Consider the following 16,059-nt stretch of genomic DNA (forward strand, 5'->3'; position numbering starts at 1 on the left):
TTGAGATGCTTATAAACCTTTATAACATCAATACATCGTTCTTATCTTATATACAATATAAAAAATGTTTCACAGGGGGGGGGGGGGGGGGGGGGGGGGGGATAATGTCTTAAAGATATTTTATTAGTTACAAAGGATGGATTCTTGATGAACTGATAAGCGCTATCTTCTTGTACATAGATGAGAACTACTTTATGTTTAAAGGGATTTAGTTCACAGATTTGTGGCATTTAAAAAGTTTGTTATAAAACACCTCAATCTAGTATATTTAAAGGTAAAAAAAGCTCTTGAGCTGTATTTTGTCATGCATTTAATAGTTTAAGTAATTAATTCATCTGTTGACAATGAACAGAAACACTTGATTTTATTCAATCATTTTGCACTTTTTTATGTTTATAACTTTGTAAAAGTGATGAGTAATTCATACACAAACACAATTTGGTATTTCAGTAGTGTTTTGGTTTTCCTTATTGTGTATACTTTTTTGTGTAACAATATAATATAATTTTTTAATCGATGACACAAATCAAACAAGAGCTGTGTCTGTAAAACAAAATGCCCCTACTGCGCCGCTTCGAAGCCATATATTTGACCTTTGACCTTGAAGGATGACCTTGACCTTTCACCACTCAAAATGTGCACCTCAATGAGATTTACATGCATGCAAAATATGAAGTTCAATATTGCAAAAGTTATGACCAAGGTAAAAGTTTTGGGACAGACAGACAGACATACAGAAAGACAGACAGACAGGCCAAAAACAATATACCCCTGATCATTCGATCCCGGGGCATAAACATTTAAATTCATCAATATGAACAAGTCCCTTTAAGAGAAAAGGTCATTTTGGCCATATTTTTATATGTTCTAAGGGGCATAGCGAGCCCTCCAAGGATATGCAAGCACATTTTAGGGGGAAAAAAGGTCAGTAGTGGGCGCAAACGCAATTTTTCTCATGATAGTTTTAAAAATTAAACAATTTGTTTCATTTAAAACATTTTTAACATTTATACAATTTTGGCAACAGATGGCAATTAACTTACACAGCTGAAACTTTCCCGGTAGATGTGGAGCACTGCAAGAGCTGTATTAAAGCGATCCTCGCCCATGGTAGAGAGGATGTTTGTCTTAATACGCTTCATAGAACTGAAGGACCGCTTTACAATATAATGTTTTATACCATAGGTGCTAGAGAGGTAACATAATACTATTAAAAATTCCCTATCTATTCTTAATTTGGGTGCATTTGACTAGAGTAAAAAAGGCTGTGCTTGCTGTCTTAGTTTTGAATATGAACACGTTGAACATGTTAATGTCCAAAATATTTGATGGTTGAATTCTCTAGGGGTAATCCCCCCATGGCCTTCGATTTTCTTTTTGCATTTTGGGTGTTTTATTTTTTTATGTTTCATAATAATGTGCAGGATGTGCCTTATAATACTGCCTGCTCATAGGTACGTGCCTAGTTGTATGACCTTATAATACTGCCTGCTCATAGCTACGTGCCTAGTTGTATGACCTTATAATACTGCCTGCTCATAGCTACGTGCCTAGTTGTATGACCTTATAATACTGCCTGCTCATAGCTACGTGCCTAGTTGTATGACCTTATAATACTGCCTGCTCATAGCTACGTGCCTAGTTGTATAATACTGCCTGCTCATAGCTACGTGCCTAGTTGTATAATACTGCCTGCTCATAGCTACGTGCCTGGTTGTATGATTTCATGCCTGCTCATAGCTACGTGCCTGGTTGTATGATGTGCCTTATAATACTGCCTGCTCATAGCTACGTGCCTAGTTGTATGACCTTATAATACTGCCTGCTCATAGCTACGTGCCTAGTTGTATAATACTGCCTGCTCATAGCTACGTGCCTAGTTGTATAATACTGCCTGCTCATAGCTACGTGCCTAGTTGTATAATACTGCCTGCTCATAGCTACGTGCCTGGTTGTATGATTTCATGCCTGCTCATAGCTACGTGCCTGGTTGTATGATGTGCCTTATAATACTGCCTGCTCATAGCTACGTGCCTAGTTGTATGACCTTATAATACTGCCTGCTCATAGCTACGTGCCTAGTTGTATGACCTTATAATACTGCCTGCTCATAGCTACGTGCCTAGTTGTATGATGTGCCTTATAATACTGCCTGCTCATAGCTACGTGCCAAGTTGTATGATATAATACTGCCTGCTCATAGCTACGTGCCTGGTTGTATGATGTGCCTTATAATACTGCCTGCTCATAGCTACGTGCCTGGTTGTATGATGTGCCTTATAATACTGCCTGCTCATAGCTACGTGCCTGGTTGTATGATTTCAAATTCTTATAGGCAGAAGTAGAAAGGGGTTTGTACTGGATTTGTGAAGTCAATTTTCAGTACGTTTTCAGAAAGAGCATTTTTCAGTATAACATATTTTTTTGCTTAAGACTGCTGTCAAGTACAGTCCAAATTCCTACTTTTGAGGAATTTTTAGATTAAAATATGAAGCTTGCCTATAAAGTGTGATTACCATGTATACACATAGCTGCATAAGACAGATTGTGGTAACGGTGCCATGAAACAAAACAGAATGATGCTGATTGGTCGAGAAATAGATCCAAAATAAGTGTCAATTGTGCAGAAAGGTTGCAGACATATTGGAGAACATGCTAAAGAGTTGACTATTTGATGTACAGAATGCTGAGATTTCCGATCTTACAAACCAGATGATGCCGACATACATATTTGTTATAGGTTACTATTTGGGTAGGATGGTAATAGATATTGCTATAGCTGACGTCCATGGCGTACAGTAGAGTGAGATGTGCAGGGCCAGACTTCCCCAGCATGCCATGATTATCCCCCGCCATAGGCGGAGGGATAATGTTTTGGCGTTGTCCGTTTGTCCTTCCGTCCATCCAGAGCCATATCTTGGAAGTGCTTTGGCGGATTTCATTGAAACTTGGTATGAGTATGTATATGGATAAGAGGATGATGCACACCAAATGGCATTGTACACCATCAGTTACTAACAGAGTTATGGCCCTTTGTATCTTGATTAAATGCTTTTTTTGTGTGTCAAATGTAATACTTTTGTGTCCAGATGCATATTTGCGGGGGATATCAATTCAATGAATTTGCTTGTTAAACTTCAGAATAATGAGCTTAAGTTGACAGAGCATTGCATGACGAACAATTCATGACACATGACATCCAACACTGGACATAGACTGACAACTCATGTGAGCTAAAAACTGGGCAATCATGGTATTATTGGTACTACGTATAGGGTTGCAAAACTGGGCAATCATGGTATTATTGGTACTACGTATAGGGTTGAAAAACTGGGCAATCATGGTATTATTGGTACTACGTATAGGGTTGCAAAACTGAGCAATCATGGTATTATTGGTACTACGTATAGGGTTGCAAAACTGGGCAATCATGGTATTATTGGTACTACGTATAGGGTTGCAAATAGAAATTTAAATTAATAAATATTTACAAAATCAGTTTTTTATTCTGTGCAGTTCACTTAAAATATTCAGTATTGTGCTTTAACATGATAATGATGGAATGACGACTAAATTTAGATGCCAAGTTGTTCAGTCATCTGTTTTACAGGTTGTCAAAACTGTAAGAGAAGAGTGATAATGATAGCCCATTACCACTTAGATATGTATTTTGATCCATTTTTGGTCCCTTGGAAAGTTACATTTAATTAAATACCTTTTTGTACTAAATTCATGTTTAAAAGGCTTCATTTTCAACCCTTAGATACTGGTGAGTAGCAAACAGCATAAAACCTGAACAGCTGTGTGTTACTTGCAGGCTGTTCTGGTTTAATGCTGTTTGGACACACACCAATTGTGCATTTTCACTTTGCTTCTGAGTGGGAAATTCTTAGTAACTTAAAAAGCACAAGAGATGTGATTGTCAGAAACACAATGCCCCCTACTGCGCCGCATTGAATTAAAATTTCTATTTATCATCTCCCTTTAAAGGTTATTACTACCCTTGAATTTTGCCAAATCCAACCGGGAGGGGGGGGGGAAGGGTCTCACAGTCAATTATGACCATGTCAGACATCACTGACAACCAAGGCCTGTGGTTTAAAAGAGATCATAGTCAGAGTTTTTCTTTTTCATAAGATCATAGTCAGAGTTGATAATGTATCTATGGACATAAGTCCACAGGTATGTAATGAACATCAAAGAAATTATACTTATATCATTTTAAAAAAAACTTTGACAAATCAATCATTTGGGTTATAAATAATCAAAATAATAAATCTGTACAGTAACTGTGAAAAGAACTTCAATTTTTGGTAAGGAAATATATAATATGAGATTAATAATTATATAAATTACTTCCCTTGAAAATAATTGTCTGTAACAATTCTCTATTTTTAGTAGCAAATAATTAAAAGCCACTACCGTGACTGTAGATTCACCACTCAAAATGTTCAGCTCCATGAGATACACATGCATGCCAAATATATAAAGTGGCTATGTTCAATATTGAATAATTTTCTCCCTTTTTAAAGCTTATTACTTCCCTTAAATCTGTATTTTTTACCGTAGACCGTAAAAGATGACCTTGACCTTTTACCACAATGTGCTTGTCAGAAACACAATGCCGCCTACTGCGCCGCTTTGATTTATTTAACAAAAATATATACGTGGGCAGGTCAGATAATTATGTCCATTTAAAGCTTATTACTTCCCTTGACTTTGTTTTTTGCACCCTAGACCTTGAAGGATGATGTTCACCTTGAAATTTTACCACTCAAAATGTGCAGCTCTATGAGATACATATGCACGCAAATATCAAGGTGCTATCTTCAATATTTAAAAAGTTATGGCCAATGTTAAAGTTTTTTTCTGGACGGACGGACAGACACACTGACTGACGGACAGTTCAACTGCTATATGCCACCCTAGCGGGGGCATAAAAAGAATGCATATACCAGAAGTGAAATGCATACAAATGAATTTTGAATATCCTGCCAAAAAACTGGCCTTTAACAAGGGACAAAATTGTCACAAAACCAGGTTTTCATTGTGAAAAAAAATCTGATAAAGGGAGAAAACTCAAACTGAACTTTTGAAATGAACAAACAAAATAAACCCCCTTTGTAAGTTTTTTTTTTTTTTAAATCTATTTTTAGTCGTGGCGACCTTGACATTGGAGATATTGACGTGATTCTTTCGTGCGACACACCGTCCCATGATGGTGAACAAATGTTCCAAATGATTTTAAAATCTCACAATGAATGACATAGTTAAGGCCAGGACAAGCTCATTTATGGCCATTTTTGACCTTTGAACTCAAAGTGTGACCTTGACCTTGGAGATATCGCCGTAATTATTTCGCGCGACACACCGTCCAATGATGGTGAACAAATGTGCCAAATGATTTTAAAATCTGACAATGAACGACATAGTTATGGCCCGGACAAGCTTGTTCCGCCCGCCCGCCAGCCCGCCAGCCAGCCAGCCAGCCAGCCAGCCCGCCCGCATTCGCCAATCTAATAACCAGTTTTTTACTTCGGAAAACCTGGTTAAAAATCTTCATGATGGTAAGGTTAATTGTATTTATAATCAATTGTTAATACATGCAATTGTCTGTATGAACAAACATTTTCCATACCAAGTACAAAATGTACCTGACCACCTTTCATATTATTAATTCATATGACGTCATGTGTCATCAAATAAGAAGAAACAGTAAGTTTTTGCCAAGTGGTCCTTGTTGAATGATTTTACTACTATGTATTGAAAGAACTAAGAATTTGAACATGCGGAAAATTGAACAAGAGACCAGTCTTAAACTATTGTATGTCTTTACAATAATAATTCTCAGACTAGATCTGATGAATGTTTACATACAGTTCAATTATTGAGCTTAATTTTTGTAAATAAAGATTACATATATCATGCGGAAATTTGTTGATAATACTGAACAGGGTACACTAAGCATTATGATTTAAATGAAAGATATAACATAAAAACATTATGATAAATATAATTAAACAAGAAAAATCAATATTAATCAAGGAACATAATTATATAATAGGTCACACACAAGAGTGTGAATGACGAACAAATAAGATTCATGATTAAAGTTCATTCTTGGTTGATTGTAAATCAAACAAGATGTGTTTGTGAAACACTATGTACCCCCATATATTTGACCTTTGACCTTGAAGAATGACCTTGACCTTTCACCACTCAAAATGTGCAGGTCCATGAGATACGCATGCATGCCAAATATCAAGTTGCTATCTTCAATATTGCAAAAGTTATGGTCAATGTTAAAGTTTGACGCAAACAAACCAACAAACAGACAGGGCAAAAGCAATATGGAAATAAAAAAATATTTCTTGTTTCTTGATTACATATTTATTTTAGAACATTCAACAATCTTTTTACAAGTCCTTTCAGATTGAAATACGAAAATGTATCCATGGATTAAAACAGATCATTCAGTCACATGAGGCTAAAAGTCAAACATCCAGGCCTTCACAGCCTTATACAGCCCCTTTCCAACCAAATATAGACCCCCCTTACACAACAGATAAATCCTTAAAAGGATGCAATTAATTCAAGTTTATCTTATATCCTTGTGTCCCTTTTCCTTCTTGGGTCAACATATGATTACCCAAAAATGAAAGGCTCCGCGGGTCTCAGTACACAAAATCAAGAAAAAGGGCTGCATGGTAGATGACACAATTTGTGAGGGTCATAATTAAATTATATTTATATATGAAGTATAATTAAATGATTGTAAACATAAAATTTACTGTAAAAATTCTGTCATTTTCCTTCCACAGAAATTGTGTACATGTATTCAACAGACAAATTTGCAGGCAATTAACTGTCTATGGAAACAATGCAGTAAATTATATACAGCAAGCATCATTTCTTTTTCTCTCAGATACAAGTAATTAAATTCACGGAATATCCCATAATAAATACCTCAAGCTTACAATGAATATATGGACAATCAATCAAGTAATACTGAGGTTGTATAAAAATATATGTGCCCAGTACTGAAATTCTGTATGATTAAAATTGTTTCTGTTTATAATGTTAAAAATTACAACAGTTGGTTTACTTATATATTAAGTTTTTAAATAGGTTGGATTATCTTTGCACTTCTACAAAATGATTAAGAATGTACTAAACACTTACCACAAGTACTTAATAAAAGTAGGTATAACTTATTTACTCCCTGTTCATTATCCTTCAATTCCTTTTAAATGGATGAAACAAAACAAAATTCATTTGAAACTTTTTTTAAATGAGCCCTTTATTTCTCAAGCCGATCTCATATCAGTTGTTTGTAGCCCAATACTGTCATTACAAGATCACAAGTAGCCAGTTGTATCACACTATTCACTCATCCAATTACATATAAGGTAACAAAAGATATACACAAGCCTCAATTACCACTGCATTCCTGTATTCTCAAATCCATTCAATGTTTGATTAAGTAAGTTAATTACCCATTTTATTTACCAAAATACCCCCTGGGCAAGCAGTTTCTGACACACCAATTGTGCATGCAAGATTCAAGGGAGTTGTTAACAGATTTTCATTTTTTAATGTCTTTAACTTATAAAACAATCATTGTGGGAAAAATGTAAAATAATTTATTGTTGCTTTTACAGTTGAATAAATTGTATTGCCTTCTTTAAGATTCAAACCCAGGTCAACACCCTGTCGCATGATCATTTATGCATTAGGAATCGACCACTTGCCAAATCAGTGAACAATCCACCATACCTGTAACATTATCTAATACGGTATTGTAGCACCTTCAAGGTGCATTTTAAAGACATTTTGAGGGATTTTTTTAAGTAAATTCTACCATTTAAGCTAAAAAAAAGAGTTAATCTAACTACAAATAATCAGAAATTATGTTATTAATGAAATGCATGTTCATTTGGAATAATAATTTAATTTTAGTCCAGCATTTTCAATAGCTTAAGTAATGCAACACTATTTAAGTTATTATAATGGTGCTTTATACGTTAATATGAACAGTAACGCAGACAATAGTAATAGTAATATGTAGACTGGCGCATTATTTGACCTAAATACATGTAGTAAATTTGACGTAGATTATATATATTTTGCAGATTTTGTTAATTCATATTCAAGAAGGGACTGAGCCACTTGGTGGTATTAACCTTTGCCACTTAGAAAAGTATTTTGACATATTTGTAGTCCCTTAGAAAGTTACATTTAACTAAATACCTTTTTTTACAAGATTCAAGTTTTGACGGCTTCATTTCCAACCCTTAGATACTGATAAGCAGCAAACAGCATAAAACTTAAACAGGCTGTGTGTACCGAGCTCACAGAATGTTCTGGTTTTATGCTGTTTGCACATAGCCATTTTTCACTTTCTATTACTCTTAGTAAAAAAGGGAAAACTGGATGTTACCACTTTCATTTGATCAACATTAATTATGCAGGTGAAGAACAGAGTAATATTCAAATATTGATGAACCCTAAAGAGCTGATATGCATACACGTTTTCATTGAACTAAGACATGTTGCTTAAGCAAATCAATAATTCTGCATAACACATTTTTGTCCGTGATAACTAACTGCATCAAAATGGTTCTATAGGTAACATTTTACCAATCTCACTTTTTAACAAACTCAACTTGCACGAACTTGCAATTGTCAATTACATGTAACATGTATAACATAATTATAACAATATTTTTGAAATGCTTGTTTTACAAATTATTGTTGAACAAACCCTTTATGATTCAGATATTATTATTGATTATTATCCACAAACAATTAAATCATTATATTTTTCTAAGTATTGCTTGTTATTTCCATGTCCGTGAATAATGTTGCCTGGTTGTGTAAAGTGTCCAACCAGTCCGAAACACAAACAGCAGGACTTCCCTCTAAATAGGCCAGTACTCTACCGAGTGAGCTAACTGGGCTGCTTACACAGCTTAAGTTACCAATCCCGTTTTAAAGTTCAGGACCATGACATTCTCCCCAGCCAAGTTGAAATTTGTCCTCAAATTATAGTCACAGAGAACAGTGAATTATTGATCCAGCTGAACCCAAATTGAGAGCATATTTAATGGAGAACTGAAAGTATCATGGCTCCATGTAGGGTTGAACATTGTCGCTGGGTGGGGAAGTGTGCATCCAGTCCAGGACTCAAACTCATGACCTTCCGCTTACAAGGCGAGTGCTCTACCGAGTAAGGTAACCGGGCCGCTTACACAGCTTACCATCAATCCCGTAACCTTTAAAGTACTATAACGTGACAACAATGTCAAAATTTTGGAATCTCAAACTCAATATTTGTTTAACCCACTGAAACAGGATGTTTTTCAGATTATTTCATGTAATTTGAAACAAAGTATATTAAATGCTAAAAAAGAAAATTTCTTTCTGGTCCATTTTAAACCATTTCCAGAAGATTTGTTATCAAGCAGTAAGATAATATTAACATTATTGGCCATTATCATGAAATCCTTTTTTCTGTTAAGAAATTTAAAAAATATCAAACGTGCTTATTACAATAATTAGGCCTTACTTCTTGGCTTAGTTCAAACATTGTTCCCAATACTGTATAGTATAACTCTTACTTTGTTAAAATTGCAGATTTTGTTAATGTTCCTTTTCTGGGGCAGTGATTAAAAGCTCACAGGCCTAAACCTAATGTGGAAGGAAAGGGCCCAGATTCACAGTGGACCAACTCAGCAGATGTGAATTTTGTGATCAGTTCATCATATAAAACATGTGGTTATTCCATAGAAATTCTGTTGATACAACCACCTTCAACTAGCACAAGGCCATATCAAATTAAAAATATATGTATCGAAAAAAATGTTGTACATTTTGCGTTCTTATAAAAACCAGCATCGCAATATTCTATCTTAGTTTAAAAGTAAGTTTGAACTGGACACTAAATCCTTTTTGGCACCTCTATAGTGGAGGGCCCTTATAAACTTTTGAATTCACATGTGCATGTAAAATGTCTTATTCTAAGGTTAGTTCTTATTATAATAAGATGCAACTCAAATTTAATCAAATTAATTTCTTAAAAAACACGCTGAATTTCCATGTCCTCAATTGATTCATTTGTATCAGCTCTGATCTTAACACCTTATTTATTTACAGCCTCAAATACATGGTTTCTTATCCCAAGTGCTATTTATATATTGCAATTGCAGCATACCATCTTACCTTTTCTAAAATGCCAAGTATGCCAACATTCTGTCACAGATTTAACTAAAACACATGTCAATTTTTTCAATTTCAATATCAATCAACTATAAATAAAACACAAATGTTTGCATCTGCTGAGAAACAACCTTGCACACCACTTAGGGCAGGTGTGGAAAATGTGGAAACAAATTAGATTAGATGTGTAAACCATTTTTATGAAGCTCTCTTGAAAAAAGCATCCCTTATCTCATAGAATCTGATAGAGGCCTGTGGAAGTTTAGAAAAATATTAAAAACATACACAATGTATAGTTCATAACAGGTACCAGGGAAAATTATTTCCAATGAGGTAGGTTAGAAGTGGGTTATGTTATCCCTCAAGTATAATGGTCATTGTACTTAAAAATGTTATAACATTGTATGTAATCATATACCTGTTTGTAAATATAGATTTTAAATTGCATTAATTTATTTTACTTTCATTCTAAAGCTACCCAGCAAACATATGAATAGACGTTGAAAAGACGTTGTACCATGACGTTGAAAGACCGTTGAATTTTGGTTGTACAGTCCAACCTGCCCGAGCGACCGCCTGTGAATAGCGACCAGTTGTCAATAACGACCACATTGATTTCCCCCGGAACGATTTCACTATATTCTGTACCTGCGTATAACGCCCACCTGCCAACAACGACCAGCGACCGCAATTTTACATTCCGAAAATCGAGATTGATAGCTAACAACGACAACGTCAATGACCAGCGACCACCATTTTACACTGCCAAAAGGCGAGTGACTAACAAAATCGTTTTAATTATCATAATATAACGTTTCATAACGAATAATTTAGATTTGACAAAACAGCATACACTAACTTATTAATACAATGACAATACATTTTTTGAAGGATTTTCTATTAAACTTTGTACGTTGTCATCGGTTTGCAAAATAAAAAATCTTGTATTCCTTGAAAGAGGCTTACAACGACCACTTCAATCATAACAATTAACGATTTCACAACTGTCAATAAAACAATGACCGCCATAATGCTGTGATAGTCACGTGATAAACATCTTACCAGTGCACTGGTCGGTCGCTATGGAGATATTGGCAAGTGACAGTTTACTCGATAGCTGTTTTTTTTGTTTATTTAACACACATTGCTAATTGGTAGCCACCTGCTTCTTTTATGCATTTGGCAGTTTGACGAAGGTGTAAGAAGTTGCCTTTTTTATTTTATTGGCTCGCGATTATTTATATACTAATTGCCGAAAATATCAAACGTTTGGGGCTTATATCAACTTATAAAGGAAATTTACGGTTTCTTTACAATTACGATGCAAATTGTACACATACAATTTAAATTCACTCCTTTCTTAAATTTCTCCGTGATACAACGCGCATAGATGATAGATAAGTAAATTGACAGTTAAAGTTAACCATTATGGCATCCAAGCGTTAGTTGATGTGTTAGTTTATGTTTGGAAATTGAAATAATACATGTAAATATAAAACACAACTGTGATTTCAATCCTTTTTTACATTATACATGCTTTAGTATTCATACATTTAAACAATAGAGCACATACATCATACGGTACCTGTTAAAAGCCTATTAGCATATTTTGCAAAGTTTCAATCGACCCTGCGAATAAAGACCATCTGTGAACAAAGACCACAACGACCAAATCCCTCGAGTGGTCGTTATTGGCAGGTTGGACTGTAAATGAAAGTTTTTTACACGTCATTTGATGACGTTGATTCAACGTCATGTTACAACCAAAATTTAACCATTTTTCATTCAAAATCCAACCATTCTACAACCACTTGCAACCAAAATTCAACCACTTTGCAAGGTTATTATTAAATGTATGGTTCGCTTAACCTTCCAGAAACGTTGCGGAATAACGTTATCATTTAACCTAACACCAACCTAAATCTAATTTTCATATTGAGGTTGAAAACCAATACATCTTTATTCTATACAAGTTTATTGCATGCATGTAATTTATACAAATACGTACATATCATCGCATTGTTGTTCTTTTTTGTCTTGAATCCGGATCTGTTCGGGTGTCTTTTCCCAGTTGTCCTGGAAGTACAAAAAATATCATTATGACCAAATGTTCTTTTTTTAAAAATAAAACGGAGAAAAAATGACAAGACATACATGTACCGCATGAATTACACCAAGAAAACGCACATATGCGTCATCTTGAACATACACATATATGAAAACGAATTTTCTATCATACATGGAAAAATAATCAAGCATTACAACATCTTTAAATTTAATAATGTATTTTACGACTGTATACATTTATAATTAAATTTGAAATTAACCTACAACATCAATATGTAATCATCTCATGACCAACAAACAATTTTTATAAACTACATTTTACATAGTTATATATGTCAATTTTAGAATTTAATACAATTAATAATTGAAGTTAAGATAAAATTTTAAATTTTATTTATTTTTCAATTAACGGTGAATTCGGATTATCGGTGTTCGAAATAACGGTGTTGAGAATCTGATGTACATATTTATTTTTCACGTAGTTACATGTGTTTTCAAGAATGTTTTCAACAACAAAATGCTACCAAAAAATGAACGTTAGTATATTCAAAATTGGTATGAAGTCTCCGTTGTACGAGTTTCCACATAATTCCGAATTTGAATTTAAAGCAAGTGCATAATGATATCAATTTTAATATTACAACTTGAAATAACAATCAAAACCTACCTCGCAAACTGTTGTTTATTGTCGATTACAAGTACTTTCCATCTTCTCCTATTATTGAACAACAAGGTTTACCTGCAATAACAGCAAAGTTTGAAAATCCAATTAGCCAGTAGGTCAGTGAACAAAGGAATCGATTGGCGCGCACGCGGGAGATCTGCTGGTTTTGATAACAAGAGAATCACGCTTGCAAACATTCGAAGATACACAAACGGGTCAAAAATGCAAATCAACTTTTAACCATATTTTGTAAAAAAAAAAAAACAACAAAAAACAACGTCGAATTCTTTATGAAAATATATTTAATGTACATGTTTATATTGTGTGATTTTTATACGTCCTAGTTATTTTATGAGCAAAATACAACGTCATATGGACATCTTTCCCCGACATTGTTTAAACGTCGCCATTCTAACGTTGAATCAAGGTTTTATTTTGGTTGCCGACGTCGCAACCGAAATTCAACCAACATTCAACATCTATTCAATGTCGGGTGTTTGCTGGGTATGTATTTAGTTTAAAAAACTGGGGAAAATGCACTTCTTATTTAATAATTAAAGGTTGCAGTTTAAGATTATATAATAATACATGAAGATGATCGATAATACATCAATAATATTTGATGGTTGTCAGAAGAAAATCATGATGCAACTTATTAAATTACATTTATTTACTTTTTATTGCATGTTACTACCCAGCGATTTTTTTCCTTCTTAATAAAGTACCTGTAAAAGGTACATTCCAAATTGAAGAAAAACTAGAACATTCCCAATTGTTGTCTGAAAATATTTCAAAAGGAAGGCAAATTCCATCAATTTGTTCATAAAGTGCATTATCTGCAAGTTAACAAATAAAATGAGCACTGACACTGAACATTTTAAGGCAAAATGAATGTAAATCAATATTTAAGTTGAATTTTGCTTTAATATCAAGCAATTAAAAAAACACTATAATTCCCAATCGGAAAATTTCACAATGCGATTTTTCCCAATTTCAGGGTTTTTCGTGCTAATTTTTCCCAATTGGTTTGGTAAAGGTACTTTTCCCAATTTGGGAAGAAAAATTGCTGCTACCTTATTAGTATTATGGTAATAGAAGAATATAATTTTCGTCTAAGATAGCCAATTATCTGCCAGAAGGTATGCAGAATAGTTGCAGCACATATTTGAAGATTTTATTAACCGGTATATTTTTCCATAAATGCATGGTATTAAGCAACTAATTTGAAATCAATAGGATTGCCCCTTTGGTAAACTTTGTTTTGCTAGATTATTTCTTGTACATTTTGGAGGAATACAAATCTTTATAACCTGATAGTTGAAATTTTCAATGTGTTCTATTTGTAATCTTAGCAATTTTTACAACATTTATTAGTACCTTTGAATTTCAAATATTTATCTTTAAAAAAAATAATGAGATCTAGATCTAACAAATAACACCTATTGAAAATATTGTTCAAGCACTGCAATGTTGACAAAAACCCAACTAAAAGTGATGCGTGGTATAGGTTGTAAGATCGCTCATAATTGACAAATATTGCTCAATCTTACAGGATAACAACATACAATATATTTTGTGATATCCAAATTTATATAATTATAGTCTTTGACCAAACGAAGAGGATTTGGCCAATGTACTATTGAAAGTTAACCCTGTTCCACGTTGCTAGTACCAGATTTTGTAGACTGAACAGTAAACGAAAGTTTCGAAGTGTAAATTTTTTTCGTCTTCAGCATCATCTACAAACTTTGAACTACAACAAAGGGAGATAACTAACAAGTTGAATTAAATACCAAAACTTTTGACTATCGCTGATATAACCTCCCTTAGATGTGCTTAGGAAGCAATCGTAACACTTCGTCCATCTCCGGATTCTCCGTAAAGAGTAAACCTTATGAAATAAATAGCCGGTTGGGTCCAGAGTGCCTAGGATTGTAGCGGATCCGTGGTGTGGTGGTAACACACTGGCTTCACAATCCAGAGATCGCTGGTTCGATCCCCCGCTGCACCTCACCTACTAACTCGTCTTTCGCATGAGACGTTAAACCGAGGTGCAGTGTACTAGGTGCTATACACCGGGCACTAAAAGACCCAGAGTCACCTCTGGAACGGGGTGTCTCCTGTATCTTGCACTATTCCCCCGTAACCAACTAACACGTCTTTTATCTATAGGGCTTTGCTAGGAAGTATGCCACCTGGAGCAAACAAAGACATTAACAAATGCGTATTTTCATTAACAACTAGCGTTTGTAGATAACGTGTCCATATTAAAGTTAATTCGTCTTTTCGATCTTTTTTTATTGCTGACTTGCGTCTAGACTAGCAACAAATTGACATGCACGATCAATGACCTATACACTCTGCATGGTAAGTATGGTTCATACGTTTTTTTTTCTAAACGAGGCAGCGTTTTCTTGTCATATAACACCGATTTCGCACAACATTATCCAGACCAAGCATGCCATGAGTCCCTTTAAGTGGGTAGTCACGCAGATCCCAGTCTTGTTATTTGCACTTTTCCTGGAGGTCATTGTACTTACCGCTCATACGTTCATTTGCTTGTGCTCATCTCTTTTTCATGTGACCGTAAGGGAAGGGACAACGACAACGACCGAGGCCTGGTATAGGGGAGATAAACATGGGTTATGGTTAGGTTAGGGTTAGGGGTCGGGTTAGGGTTACATATAATGGCAACCTTCTCCTGCTGTTTAGAACTAATGACAATATCTGGATTTAGTTTTCGTTTTTTTTTCTTAAAAAAAGCCGTTAAACGGACCGATCTCAAAACGAAATTGTAAACGAAATCCCAATTTCCAAAAAAAATTAATAATAATTCTTTAAAGGGGCCTTTCACAGATTTCGGTATGTATTGCAGTTTGTCATTAAATGCTTTATATTGATAAATGTAAACATTGCATCTAAAAAACTCCAGTAAAAAATCAAGAATACAATTTAAAAAGGAAAAAAATGTAACCCTCAACGTGGCTCGAACCACTGACCTCAAGAGTCCTAGAGTCAACCATTTAGACCACTCAGCCACCCGTACTCATGCATTGATTAATGTATTTTATACTTTATATAACAATCATCACAGTTTCACAAAATATAAC

General features: G+C 34.5%; 1 protein-coding gene across 6 annotated transcripts in view; it reads right to left on the bottom strand.

Moving 5' to 3' along the window:
* Positions 1–16,059, bottom strand: part of LOC127871397 (liprin-beta-1-like) — a 153,449-nt gene that overhangs the window by 135,673 nt on the left and 1,717 nt on the right. For 4 of the 6 annotated variants that reach the window (XR_008045327.1, XM_052414328.1, XM_052414303.1 and 1 more), the window contains exons 2-4: positions 15,490–15,567; positions 12,953–13,024; positions 12,227–12,294 (exon numbers count right to left, since the gene is read on the bottom strand). The gene's annotated coding sequence lies outside the window, so the exon portion shown is untranslated. Of the gene's footprint in view, positions 1–12,226; positions 12,295–12,952; positions 13,025–15,489; positions 15,568–16,059 lie in introns of those variants that run through there. The other 2 variants (XM_052414309.1, XM_052414315.1) reach the window with 2 other exon arrangements.

The sequence above is a fragment of the Dreissena polymorpha genome, chromosome 1 (genome assembly GCF_020536995.1).
Source record: "Dreissena polymorpha isolate Duluth1 chromosome 1, UMN_Dpol_1.0, whole genome shotgun sequence".
Classification (NCBI taxonomy): domain Eukaryota; kingdom Metazoa; phylum Mollusca; class Bivalvia; order Myida; family Dreissenidae; genus Dreissena; species Dreissena polymorpha.